This window comes from Mustela putorius, unplaced genomic scaffold, assembly GCF_011764305.1.
Source record: "Mustela putorius furo isolate JIRA1106 unplaced genomic scaffold, ASM1176430v1.1 tig00001130_pilon_pilon_pilon, whole genome shotgun sequence".
Taxonomy (NCBI): domain Eukaryota; kingdom Metazoa; phylum Chordata; class Mammalia; order Carnivora; family Mustelidae; genus Mustela; species Mustela putorius.
Window position 1 is genome coordinate 3,787,817 of NW_025421584.1, and position 14,349 is coordinate 3,802,165.

A 14,349-nucleotide genomic window follows, 5' to 3' on the forward strand; every position below is an offset into this window, starting at 1 on the left:
GGAGAACCCAGTAAGGTGGAATGAAAATAATTTTTCCTCCCTCCCCTACGATGTTAACTTTGTCATTCTTGGCAGAGTTTACGGGAGAAAAGAGGGCGGTGATGAAGAAGGGCCCTAGTGAGAAGTCTTCACAGTCTGCCTCTTTATCTTTGTTACTAGTGCTTAGAAAGTGTTAGAAAGGCTTCCTAAAGGTTCAGGGCTGGAGAGCAAGCAGGAGAGCATCCTTGGCTGAAAGAACCATGATGACAGGGGAGGACAAGATGAGAAGTCAACATCTGACCCAGAAATTAAAAGAAAGGAAATGAGAAAGGAAGGGTAGGGAAAGAAGGAAGAAAAGAACCCTAGCTTGGGAAGCTTGAAGGCTCAAAGCTTGTAGTTCCTGTGGGTAACCTAACCAACGAGAATCTTTCCTTTCAGCTGATCATATGCCGGTATTCTACGGAAAACACTGTACGGTCTCTAAAATGAACGTTCAGCCTACGTGTGGGTATTAGATCTGCCATTGCTTGCTGCAAATTACTTCACTTCCTGAAGTTTCATCCTCCTTAAATGGAACCAGTGGATAATTAAATACACCACCAACAAAATTATTGTGGAGATTAAATACAATGATATATGTACCTTTTCAGAAAAGTGCTAAAACGTAGGAGTTTCAATAAAAAGTAAGTGATCGATAAAAGTCACCGAGTATGATTATTCATCTCGACTTGCACAGACCTGCTCCCTCTTAGTCTTCACTTGAATTAGAAACCCAGACCTGGCTGCAGCGTCATCATTCACAGTTTTCTATTGGGAATCTGCTTTCCCTCCTTACTCTACAGACACTTCGGGGTGAATGGAGAGAGGCAAAATGCCAGAGGGAAAGAGTGCTGTTTTAGTGCTATTTTAGACTATTACAGCTGGAAATGCAGCAATTCGAAAATCCTGTCCTGCTCATAACTTCTACATTTGAGGAAATTCTCCAGGGAATTCTAGGCAATGAACAGCAGAGTTGATTGGTCGTATTGGCTGGTTTAAAGCCCTCTGGTTAATGTTGGAATTGGAGCACCCCCCCCCCACTTAGATTTTCTGTGCAGAACTTAATCTTAAGATTGCACCACTGTCGGGGCACCTGGGTGGCTCAGTGGGTTAAAGCCTCTGCCTTTGGCTCAGATGGTCCTGGGATTGAGTCCCGCATCGGGCTCTTTGCTTGGCGGGGATCCTGCTTCCTCCTCTCTCTCCGCCTGTCTCTCTGCCTACTTGTGATCTCTCTCTCTCTCTCTGTCAAATAAATAAACAGGTGTCTTAAAAAAAAAAAAAAAAAAAAAGAAAGAAAGAAAAGATTGTACTGCTATCTAGCTAGGCTCATCAAGAAATGAAGTCAAGAAGAAGGTGGGAGCAAGATGGCTGCATCCGTAGCTGGATCTTAGGTCATAACGGCACCTTCTCAGAGAAGTTGACCTCAGCCATCCTGTCTTAAAGTATCACACCAACAACCCCCTATGTCCTGGCTTCGATTTGCTCCTTAGCACTTATTACCTGATACACCTGATGTTTTCCTTATTTATCTGGTTGATAAGAATCACTCACAACTAAAATGTAAACTCCACGTAGAAAGAGACTTTGGTCTGTTTTGTTCCCTGCTTTATCTCAGCCACTAAAACAGTGTCTGGGACAGAGGAGGCACTTCTCGCGTGTTAGTTGGATGAATGAAGTAGAAGAAAGGGCATGAAGCATGTCTGTGTACCTCTTATTAAGACAGAGTTGCTCATGCAACTAGTAACCCAAGGCTGATAAATGGCCTTGGATGCCAGCCGGTCAGGTCTGTAAGCCTTCTACTGAGATCAGGAGGCAGCGTGGCTGGGAAGGAGATAGAGCAAGCAGACGCTGTTCTGTTGGAGAGAGAGGACGCTGAGAATTTTGTTGTAAGTGAAGGGAACAAGTGAGAGAACTAAAAGAGGGTGTGACCGATGACAGAACACCATCCCCAATCCTATCAGGACAGGAAAAAGTCTATGCTGGACTAAAGGTATGTTCTGGACTCATTTTACCATGGGGCATTACACGGTTAGGCTCTTTGACAATAATATTCAGTGTGTTTGAAACACACATTATGATAGTGATATAGGAATATACATTCTATGCTTTGAAAAAAAAAAGCATATATGTTTTAGTGTGCCTGTATTTGATTTATGCCTATCTCTCATTCTTTTGAGGAAAGAATAAGGACTTGGAGAGCTACACACCTCAGAAGGAATGGATTCAGACTAAAATTCCTTTGGATGGGCTGTAGGCTGCCGGTTATAGCTATTCTTGGAAAGTTGACCTGAGCTGGGAAATCTGTCCAGTCATATTGAAGAGAAATCAGGCTGAGGATTTCATGACATTGAGACTTCATTCAAGATTTCCTCTTTTACTCGGTTAATTGGTTGGAAAGCCAACTTAAAGCAGTGTGTGGTTGGCTTTGTAGTACATTTTTTTAGAAGCACAGAGAGCTATCAGAGATTTCTAAAGCTTCATCAAACAGCAAATTTGCATTCAATAACTCTTTCAGTGCACATTTTTATACTCCTAGAGCTCTTTACCAAAGATCATAGCTAAGGTTGTGGAGGTCTTAGCAAAAAGTGGAGAATACGGCAGGTAGCAGAGAGTGGCCCATAACTGAGCAAAGGGAAGCATGCCTCGCTCCTCCCTCACGCCATTGGCATAAATCCTACCTTGGAATTCCCAGGTAGGCCATTTACATGGATTAGAAATTTAGATGGTTTGTAATTAATAAAGAGTTAAGAGAGCCTTTACCAAATAACACTTTGCTGGTGGGGCCCGTCCCTCAATTTGCATGAGTGAATTCACTGACCACTGATGCTGTTTGAGTTGACAATGGTGACTTTTATGCAAAGTCAGTCCTATCATCCACCTTTTCTCATGCACACTTGTTTAAACACAGACAAACCAAATAACTGGTATTAGTTTTGAGCAGCTACTGTATGTCAAACACTGAGCTAGGCACTTAACATTCGTTTTCCTTAATCTTTCTAACATCCTGTGGGGGTGTCTAACTGATGAGGAAATTAAGACTCAAAAAGTTTAATAACTCGCTCAGAGCCACACGGCTACTGAATACTAGATTCAACGCCAGATTTCTCTAGCTACCAATTTCATTTTATTTTGCCATACTTCATGTGCCTCCCAGAGGAAACACTGCATTCCCCAAATCACCAAGGAAGTGGTCAGACATGCTGAATTTTGGTGGTAGAAGACGATTTGAATTTTGTGATATTTATGACAATTTATCTTTAGATGAATGATTTTTTACACTCTCCCCAGCAATACACACATTTTCTAAAATTTTTAGTAGCCATGTTAAAAAAGTAAGAAGAAACCATTAAAGTCAATTTTAGAAGTATACGTAATTTGGGGGACCTAGGTGGCTCAGTGTGTTAAGCATCCAACTCTTGATTTTGGCCTAACTCTTGATCTCAGGGTTGAGAAACTGAGCCCCACACTAGGCTCCATGCTGGGGGTGAAACTTGGCTAAAATTCTCTCTCCCTTTCCCTCTGACCCTCACGGATGGAACCTCACCCCCCCCACTTGTGTTCATGCTCTCTCTGGAAAAAAAAATGTAATTTAATGTCTAAATTATTACTACTTCAACATATAATCAACACAAAACATATTAATGCAATATTTTATATCATTCTTATACTGAGACTTGGAGAAATCCAGTGTATATTTTATACCTACAACACATCTCAATTCAGATTACCACCTTTAAAGTGCTCGGTAGCCATACGTGGTCAGTGACCACCATCTCAGGCAGCAGTTGTGGAGTCAGGAGAGGCTGCGTCTCGGCATGTGATATATTTGTTGCCGAAGTTTACTGAACTTTAAAATCTTGAATTAATGGTGTTTTCAAGATAGATGGAAGCGTTAAGAGTACGTGTATATGTGTATGTGTGTGTACTTACACAGGGATGTGGAGAGGTTGCAGAGTTTAACTTGTTTAATGTCCTAAATGGTGTACGGTATCCTGTATACCGAACAATGTGAGTTATTTATAAAAGCCACAATCTGGGTCATTCCCAGCACAGATTGCTAATACACAGGTCATATTTACAACTGAGCAAATCCAATTTTGTATGACACTAGAATTATCCTCATGAGTATGAGAAGGTCCCAGCTCTGAACAAATGTAACTTGGGTTCATGCTTTTCTCCCTGCCCTAGTACATTGTTTTTTCAGCAACGATACAGACTGTACAGACACAACAATTTTTCTTTTCCGTAAGTGACAATCAATAGAGAACGGGCACCGAACAGCTATCATAGCTTGGTGTAGACTTCAGGTAGAAATTATTTTAATTGTATCATAGATAAAGTAAAAAAACAGAATAGACTTTTCGGTGTTCCACATTTCTATATTTTGCTAATATAGCTTTCTAATTATTCCTCTTGAGATTCTACTTTTAGTTGTTTGTTAATGACATTTTGCTATAGCTTACCTAACCTTTGTTTTATACATATAAATAGATAAATATAAATATAAATCTATATCTATATCTATATTTATACCTATATCTATACCTATATCTATATCTGCATAGCAGGGATGTCACCCTGTCACCCCATGGCTAGAGCTTGGCAAATGTGGAAGCAACTTGATTTTGGCATATTTCACTTCCTTTGTCTAGCCCCTTTGTTCTCTGATCTTCTGCTAGTGATTCTGCATAGTGTCCCTCTCCCCAACCATACCACATCCTGCTCTCTTATACCTAATATATATATATATATAGAGAGAGAGAGAGAGAGGCTATGGGCAAAACCATGTCCTATGTATAATTCAATTTTTAAAGTTTCCTAGGATTGTTTGCATCTGAAGCTTTCTATTTCACGATGGAAGAAAACTAATGAGTGTCAGACATTGGTAAGTAGTGGGAGGGATGCGTTTATGAACTTAGTGATGTAAGAACCACATGAAACAAGTTCAGACCAGGCAAATGGAGGGGACTTTATTCAGAGAAATAGTCATACCGACGACAGAAGGGCTGAGAAGCCAAACAGGGGTTACTGAGATAACCCAGAGGCTGATAACTAGGAAATTGGATGGGAAGAAGATTGTGCTTAGAGTCCAGGGCCAGAGGGCAGCGGGAAACAAGGCAGACTTGTCCTGCAGCGACTAGAACTCTAGGACAGACTGCCCAAGGCAGAGAAGTGCCTGGGTTGTCTTCCTGCCCTCTACTCTACATAGCCTCCCAATGGCCAAACTCAGCCAGAAATCGTCCGGACAACAAAGACTCTGCCTCTGTAATCAGAGCAGAGCAGAAGAAGGGCAAGCTGTGATGTCTTGATGTTGGAGGCATACCCTGCGTGCTCCATGTGAAGAATGAGGTGTAGGAGACCTGTACTGTGTTGTGCACACACATCTGGCCCAGATCCTTCTGTCAGGTGTCGAGGGTAATGGCATTTGCTAATTCCCTTCCCTTTGCCCCCCGGATCTGCTCGGCTGTCAAATCCCATTGCCTTAACCTCTTCAGTAATTCCGGAATCAGTTCATGCTTCTCCTTTCCTATTATCACTCTCGTCCAAGCCACCGTTGTCTCCTGCTGGGATTACTACAATTACTGCCTACCATCTACCAGCGTCCATTCAGACTTGAGCCACTTTTTAGTCTGTTCTTTACACCAGGGGCAGGGGAATCTTCTCCGACTATGAAAATGCTCATGCTATCACCTTGTGTAAATTCCTTTAGAGGATTCACTTGGTATCGTGCAGGCAAGGACCTGCCTGGTCCGGCCCCCACCCATCTCTCGAACCACACCCTGCCCACTACCTTCTCTGAGCTCTTTCTGTTCCAGGTACAATGAGGACCTTCTTTAGGCTTTGAACTCGTCATGCTGGCTCCTTCTATGGCTGCCGGTCATACTGCCCACTGGCCTCCACTGCTCTTTCCCAGTTGACCTCTGGGTTGCTTAAGTTCTGGTTTGGTCTTTCTTCAGGGAAGTCTTCTCTGACTTCCCCAAATAGGTGATGTTTCTCTCATCCCGATCTTTGAAAGCAGAGACCATATGCCCATTACCCCCTTCTTTCTATGGCATAAAAGGTGTTATGGACTGAAAAGCATTCCTCGAAATATTCATATCAACATACTGAGTCTTCTTGAGATTAAATGGGATTTGCTTGCTAGGTTTGGGCTTGCTTGGCACCCATCACCCCATCTTTTTCCATTTTTCCCTTTTGGAATGGGAATGCCAATGGTCTGTCTGTCTCACCACTGCATTTTAGATGCACACACTTTGTCTCATTTCACAAGGTCACATCTCAAGAGGAATTTTGCCTCAGGATGAATTACACAAGACTCCCTCACATCTGATTTGAATGATATTTAGAAGAGACTTTGGATTTTGGACTTCAGACTCGATGCTGGAATGATTTAAGACTTGTGGGGTTGTTTGGGTGGAAGGACTGTAATTTGTCGGTGAGAAGAACAGGAATTTCAGGGGTAAAGGGGCCAAATGTTGTGGACTGAGTTGGGTCTCCTCAAAATGAAAACATTGACGTCCCAGTGTGATGGCATTTGGAGATGGGGCCTTTGGGAAGTAATTAGTTGGGAAGTAATTAGTGTTAGATGAGGTCATGAGGGTGGAATGCTCATGACGGGGCTAGTGCCCTTATAAGAAGAGAGCCAGAACGTTCGCTCCCTCCCTCTGTCGGCCATGTGAGGACACCATGAGGAGGTGGCCATTTGTAAGCCAAGGAGAGAGCCCTCACCAGAAAACCTTCTCTGCTGGTACCTTGATCTTGGACTCCTAGTCTCCAGAACTATGGGAAATAAATGTCTGTTATTTATGCTGCCCAGACCATAAAATTTTGTTATGGGAGCCTGAGCAGACTAAGACAGAAGGTGCCCCATAAATGGAGAATTAATGAATAAACAATGCTAACAAGGAAATGGCAGCCCAACCAGCCAGAAGCTTCCCTTGGGATCTGTCTCTGATCCCTGACTCACATAACACGGAGTAGCCTTTTCTCTTCTTTACCCATTAGGCAGGGTGCGAATCTGTTTTACGGCACCCCCCAAAACACTTAGAAGTCTCCTTTGAGGTCAGAGCAAACTGTTTCATTTCACAGCCTGAAGCATTTCGCTCCTTTATCCTCCCTGACACGGTGGGTGTGAGTTTACACCTGGAAATAGGATCCACCTCTAGGAGGTACTGAAGGACAGGCCACATGGGGTTGTGTCCTTGGGAGAACAAATATATCGGGCAAATCTCCATTTACTTTCTGCTCGTCTCCATTAGGAAAAGCTGCGGGCAAGAAGGATACTATGTATTTCTTTCACTCCCACACAGCGCTTTCTTTACTTAAAATTCTTTATTTCTTCCCAGCCATTCATTGCTAGGTTACACTTTCTGGAAACAATAGGCTGCCATTTAGCTTCTCTCTTGAAGTCTCCCTGTGCCTCAACCCAAGGACTCGCCGCCATGAAGTATTATTGCACAGTTTGGAGAGGCACGTGGCTTTCCCAAATGGACTTTCATTTGCACTGATCCGCAGCAACCACAAAAGCCTTGTGTCAGAGATACAAGGCAACCTCTTTGTCTGAAACCACCCCCTCCTCTTTTGTTTTCTTCCAGAGCTCACTGTGAATTATGTTCCACATGCTCTTTTCCGTGCCTCTGCAGATGTGAAACTTTAAATGCAGGGTATTTAAAAATAATAAAAAAAAAAAAAAAAAAAACACCATGAAAATTATAGAGCTTTGTAGTCAAGCGGCATGCGGCTCCCCAAAGAGCTCCTGACAGCAAGAGTTCAGATGGTTTATGGGTTGTTGATTTGAGCTATCTGGATGACAGAAGGAAGGGGGTCAGAGGGGAGGGAAGTTAAATATCCACACTGGAAAGTACCTCAAAACCAGCTCTCCCAGACCCTGTTCCTACTCAGCAGAAACACATCAGATAGCTTTGCGTGGGAGGCCAGGGTTCTCCATAGCTTGATGATCCTGCTGTCAAGGAAGGAAGGGCCTTGTGGGCACGCCCAGATTGGGGCCATGAAAGGGAAATCTTGTCAGCTCCAGCTACATTCCAGGGACGAAATAGTAGTACCCGCGCTGGTCTCAGTCAGTTCTCATCAAAACCCCGTGAAATGGTGAAATTGACATTTCCTCTCCAGTGCAAGGACCGGGGTACCACCCTGCCCCCCACCTTCAGGACCAAGCCCCAGCTGCTAAGCTGAAGGTTGGCATGAATGACCTTCGATTACGTGGAGTCTCTTGGTGCAAGGATTTGCCTCCTTCCCTCCCCTGGAGGCATTCCTTTCCTGGAGGCATCAGGTCAGTGTTGGGGTACAAAGACCCAGCCCTTTGACCTCAATTTGGGGCAACTCTAAAGGGTCACCCTTGCTCCAGAGCTCTCTATGGGATCAGCTGAAGCCTCTGTTATGACTCTATTGTGGTTCAACTTCTCCCATGGCCAGATGCTGCTTCCTTCACTTCTTTACTGACTTTATCCCCGAGAGCTTGCCTGTATCACTCCCCCCACACTCCCACCCCTGCTTGTAAATGTGCTGCTTGCACACAGCCATCTTGGGGGCTGCTGCCCAGGGAACCTATCTGCTGAGTTGTGTTCCTCCAAAAATCCTATGTTGAAGTCCTTTCCCTCCAGAATATGACTGTATTTGGAGATAAGTTCTTCAAAAGGGTGATTAAGTAAACAGGAGGTCTTTAGGATGAACCCCAATCCAAAATGGCTGGTGTTCTCATAGGGGAGGAAATCTGGACACACAGCAAGGGATTCCCGACCCCGTACTCACCGAGGGATGACCACGCTCACAGAGAGGAGACTTCCATTTGCACCCCAAGGAGGGAGGACTCTGAAGGAGCAAACCCTGCCCACCCATGACTCCAGACATGAGAGAAACTACATTTTTTAAAAAATTTTATTTATTTATATGACAGACAGAGATCTCAAGTAGACAGAGAGGCAGGCAGAGAGAGAGAGGGAAGCAGGCTCCCTGCTGAGCAGAGAGCCCGATGCAGGGCCCGATCCCAGCACCCTGGGATCATGACCTGAGCCGAAGGCAGAGGCCTAACCCACTGAGCCACCCAGGCACCCCCAGAAACTACTTTTTTGAAGCTTAACCACCCAGTCCGGGATAATTCGTTATGGCAGTACCAGTAAATTAATACACCACCTAAGACATTTCCTCTAGTTCCTCTCTCTGTCCATTTTATAAATAAGAACCTGAGGGTTAAATAAAATGCCTAAGGTATAACATGTCTTGTACCAATAGACTCCAAGGTTAAAGTGATAGTCCAAGCCAAATTCAATGCCCTTCTGTTACCAGAGATGGACTCTGAGCTTCCTACTGCACCTGCTTATCCTACTAAAACCGCTATTAACCCTCACTATAGACACTAAGAACTAAATTACACTCAATATCATTTAACCTCTGCCCCAAATGAAGCCTCCTTCTAATTGGGGTTGATCAAGAGGAACAAGCTACAGATTGCTATTTATTTGCTTAACTAATCATTAAAGAAAGCATGTTCCCCCAACCCCAGACATACTTACAAAATTCAAGGCAATATACAACTTGAAAAATAATTATGGGAAGTAAAATGGATACTTATAGATGAAAACGATAATAGCTTCAAACCAATATCAAAAGAGAGGTTAAGAAAACCTTGATGACTTTTCTCAGAAATAGGAAATCATGATCTATTCTTAGCCAGCAGAAAATTATTGACCCACTGAGGAAGACAACAACCTATTATATTTAGGGGAACCTGGGTGGCTCAGTCAGTGAAGTACCAACTCTTGATTTTGGTTCAGGTCATATCTCAGGGTCATGGGATTGAGCCCTTCATTGGGCTCTATGCTCAATGTGGAGTCTACTCGTCCCTCTCCTTCTGCTCCTTCCCCACTCTCTATCTCTAGAATAAGTAAATTGAAAACCAAACACAAAAACAAAACAAAAACTCCTGGGTGCCTAGGTGGCTCAGTGGGTTAAAGCCTCTGCCTTCGGCTCAGGTCATGATCTCAGGGTCCTGGGATCGGGCCCTGCATCGGGCCCTCTGCTCAGTGGGGAGCCTGAATCCTCTTCTCTCTCTCTGCCTGCCTCTCTGCCTACTTGTGATCTCTGTCTGTCAAATAAACAAATAAAATCTTAAAAAAAAAAAAAAACCACAACTAGAGCGTATCATGCTTAGTGAAATAAGTCAAGCGGAGAAAGACAACTATCATATGATCTCCCTGATATGAGGAAGTGGTGATGCAACATGGGGGCTTAAGTGGGTAGAAGAAGAATCAATGAAACAAGATGGGATTGGGAGGGAGACAAACCATAAGTGACTCTTAATCTCACAAAACAAACTGAGGGTTGCTGGGGGAAGGGGGTTGGGAGAAGGGGGTGGGATTATGGACATTGTGGGGGGGATGTGCTTTGGTGAGTGCTGTGGGGTGTGTGGACCTGGCGACTCACGGACCTGTACCCCTGGGGATAAAAATATATGTTTATAAAAAATAAAAAATTAATAAAAAAAACACAAAAAACTCCTATTTATATTTAATTTTTCAAAACACTGTGATCCCCATAACCATAAAATAACTTTCAAACATATCCAACATGCCAAATTATTTATACTATTAGGATATTTATTACAATATATATTCATAATTAAAACTAAAACCTAATTAGAAGGGCTTATAGGCTCATCTCTCTGATTCTCACTACTCCCTGTCCTCAGAAAGAAAGGCTGATGGTTATCTTGGTGTTCAGGGAATGTGATACTGAACCCTGGGGCTTCAGGAGACAATAACAACCAGCACGTGCACTCTTGTACGGGTAATTATAAATGGGGAGGTTGACCGCGAATGATTTCGGACTGTGTGTTAGGCTGGGAGGGACCTCGGAGACGCTCTAGTCCACTTCACAGATGAGGGAGAACAGGCCCGGAAAGATGAAATGATGTGTCTGCAGTCACATGCTCACTAGTGTGGAAGCCGGGGCTAGAGCCAGTGGCCCCCGGCTGCCCATCTGGGGGTCTCTCACCAATGACTTGCTGCCTTTTCTTTCTGGAGACGCTGAACTTAAAATCAAAAAGTAACCAAATTAAAGGAAAGCTGAGAATAATCTTTAGAATAGATTTTTTTTTGTGAACGGTATTCATCTCTGCGTGTTATAAATGGGATTAATTTATGCCCTATGTTTGTATTCTCTGTCCCATAATATACTATTAGCTCTTTGAGGGAGGTATGATAGATGTTTTATATAGAACAGATCAAAACTTGCTCAACAACGGAGGTTAGAGAACAAGGAGCCCAATAATTTCACCTGGCTGATGAATCAGGTTCCCAGAAAAATGGACATTAAAAGAACTTATTGCTGAGATGACCAAAAAAAAAAAAAAAGTCATTGCATTAAGGCTACTTGCACTCTTTGCCATTTTAGGAACAAAATGGTGCTATTTCATGGGGAGGGGACCAGGAGTGGTAGAAGACTGAGGACTCCCATGGGGTGAGTGACTCCTGGTAGCCTCGGAGGCAAAGCACACACAGTTGAAGAACAGATTGCATGCTGAAAAGACACTGAAGCTGAAGGCATACAATAATATAAAGCCCGTTTCTGTGCCGTGCTCTTGAATATCCTGTGGTATTTGTGAGGCGAGTTCACATTTATCTCTTATTAGCCGCTTTGCTGGAAAAATCAGTGCATATAAAATCTCCTGCTGTCCAAGACATATATGTGACAGTTGTAGAACCAACAGAGGTAATTACTGGGTGGTGTGGGAAGTCGGTCTACAGCCTGGCGGGTCAGATAGTCTCAGGTGAGGAGCGCAGTTTTGGTAAAACAATGACAAGGGTGCACTGGAAATTTGTGGATAGGCAAGTATTTGGGTAAGAGTCAGGATTCCAAACACTTGTCTCTCCCAGAGTCCTCCTCCCCACCCACAAATGTAAAAAAAATCCTTTTATTCATAGGTACGTCCTTGATAATCAAGTTTCAAGGCCCCATTAAGGAAAACAAAATGTCTGGGAGATATGTGTTCCCTCCCGTCTCACATTTTGGGGGAGGATGATATCGTGTCCTTTCCTGACAAAAGTCAGGAAAATAATTTACCTACAACATATAAACCCATTCTAACGTAGTCTCTTCTTGCCTGGAGAGTAATTATGGCCTGTAATTGTCTTTAGGAGCTAGCTCATTACCCTAGGGCACATACCCTCGCAGAGAAGAAGTGGGTCGCACTCTGACCCACATAAACACCAGTTCATTTATAACATAGTCCGCTTACCATTAAAAACACGGGGTTCATCTACCCAAGTGTCCTGGATGTGAACTCGCTAATGACCACGAAAACCCTCTCCTTGCCACCTGGGTCCACGGGTCCAAATTAACCAACATGGGGTTGAACTCTTGAAAAAAAGAGATCTACCTGAACCCCGTGAACAAAAGCATCTGTTGCGCTATTTATAGACAATTTATCAAAATTCAGTGGGTACAATTAGCAATAGAGAGATTATTGGATGGTGACTGCCGTGTCACCCTGCACGGGGTGAATTTGCATAACCCCCTGTGCCTGACAGTCCGTGGGCGTTGCCTTAGTGTCTAGTGGCAATTTTGTAAGAGAACTGCCATTGGCTATATGGCCCCAGTGCTTTGAAAGCTGTTTTGAGTGGATTACTGGTGCCGGGCACCATAGGAACGGATAATTTTTTTAAGTGCTTGTCAGATTTCTTTTCCTGATTGTTATCAGTGTCATCCTATATCCTGAGGGGTTTTCAGCGCAAGGTCTGTTCCCTGAACCTCTCACTGGATTGTTACCTTTCTCCTGGAGCGCAGCCAAAATGACACACCTCCTCTGTGGGCGTATTACGGCTTGCCTCGGTGCTTTTAACCACAGACGTGGCCTTATTTTGATATGCTCTTCATTTAAAGGCTGCTTCTGCTAGAGTTCTTATTTTATTCCTCAGCGCACTGCAAAATGTCTCTCTGAGGGGCTCTGCTACCTCACTAATCTTGAAAGTATGAACGTCTCTCATTTTGTTAATTGTTTTCTATTGAAGATTTACTCCTTCTTAGCATAAAAAGATTGTGCATATATAAAATTATATCCCGAGGATCATGCCCGTGGAACAAAAGCATCGTTTTATTTGTTGCTTTGTGTTTTGTTCATTTTTCTGACTCGCTCTTGAGAATGATGCCATGGATGACGAACTCATTCTTAATATGATAGGAAATCTTTGCCCTTAATTAAAACATCCTTTTTGTTATGTAGAGAAGCACCCTTGATGTCATCTCTTTATAGTGGGCCTTGTTTGGGTTTCTTTGGTTTGTAGGCAGAAATAGAGTTAATCCAGTTAGAGGATGACTAGCCAGACTAGATTCAGTGGAATGTTTATATCTAAGAATATCTGCTGTAACCTGAGTGGGCACATGTGATGGAGTTTTTTTATATTCACACCGGGGCACGCACGTGCACACGTGCCCAGCCACGTGCCTACACACATCTCCATAGATCGTGTCTGGCTTCCCAAATAAATCACAAAAGAATACGTTAAGGTGGAAATGGGCATCCTTATGTAAAAAAAAAAAAGAAAACAGAAGATATCATCTTTCAGGTTTTATTGTGGTCTCTCATTTTATTCTTCAAGTGTTTGAGGAGAGCCGAGGAGATGCGTGGGCTGATTGCTTAGTTCTGTGTGTGTACTGAAGAGAAACAGAAACCTCATTGAGGTGTGTGCATTATGGTGATCAGGAATCCAGGTGCTTCAGGCTTTAGAATTTTAAGGATGACTTCAGGGGCGCCTGGGTGGCTCAGCCATTAGGCGTCTGCCTTAGGCTCAGGTTATAATCCCAGGTCCTGGGTTTGAGTTGCATGTCAGGCTCCCTGCTCAGTGCGAAAGCTGCTTCTCCTCCTACTCCCCCTGCTTGTGCTCCCCCTCTCACTGTGTCTTTTAATAAAGTCTTTTTTAAAAAAAAGAGTTTTAAAGATGACTTTGGACAAAATATTTTCTTTTAGGTGTAGAGCTAGACACTCATTCAAGGGTCCTGGAAGGAACAACCGAGTTTTATTTTTGCCACTTTTTGCCAAGAGAATATCAAATTAAGGAATTATTTTACATGGATTATTGGAAGGGCTGTTCGAATTTGTTTCAATACTCGTTGGTGAGCAATCTCTTATAATTCCTTTCTAATTTCACGTGTGGCTTCTGAAAGGAAAATATTCCTTTCTTCTTCTCTCTGTCTGCCCAATTAATGGTAAGAAGGGTTTGCAGAATTTTAGGCTTGCTCTTTTCTTCTTTCAGACTTCCACTTGTTTTTTTTTTTTTTTGTTGTTGTTGTTTGTTTGTTTGGTTTGGTTTGGTTTTA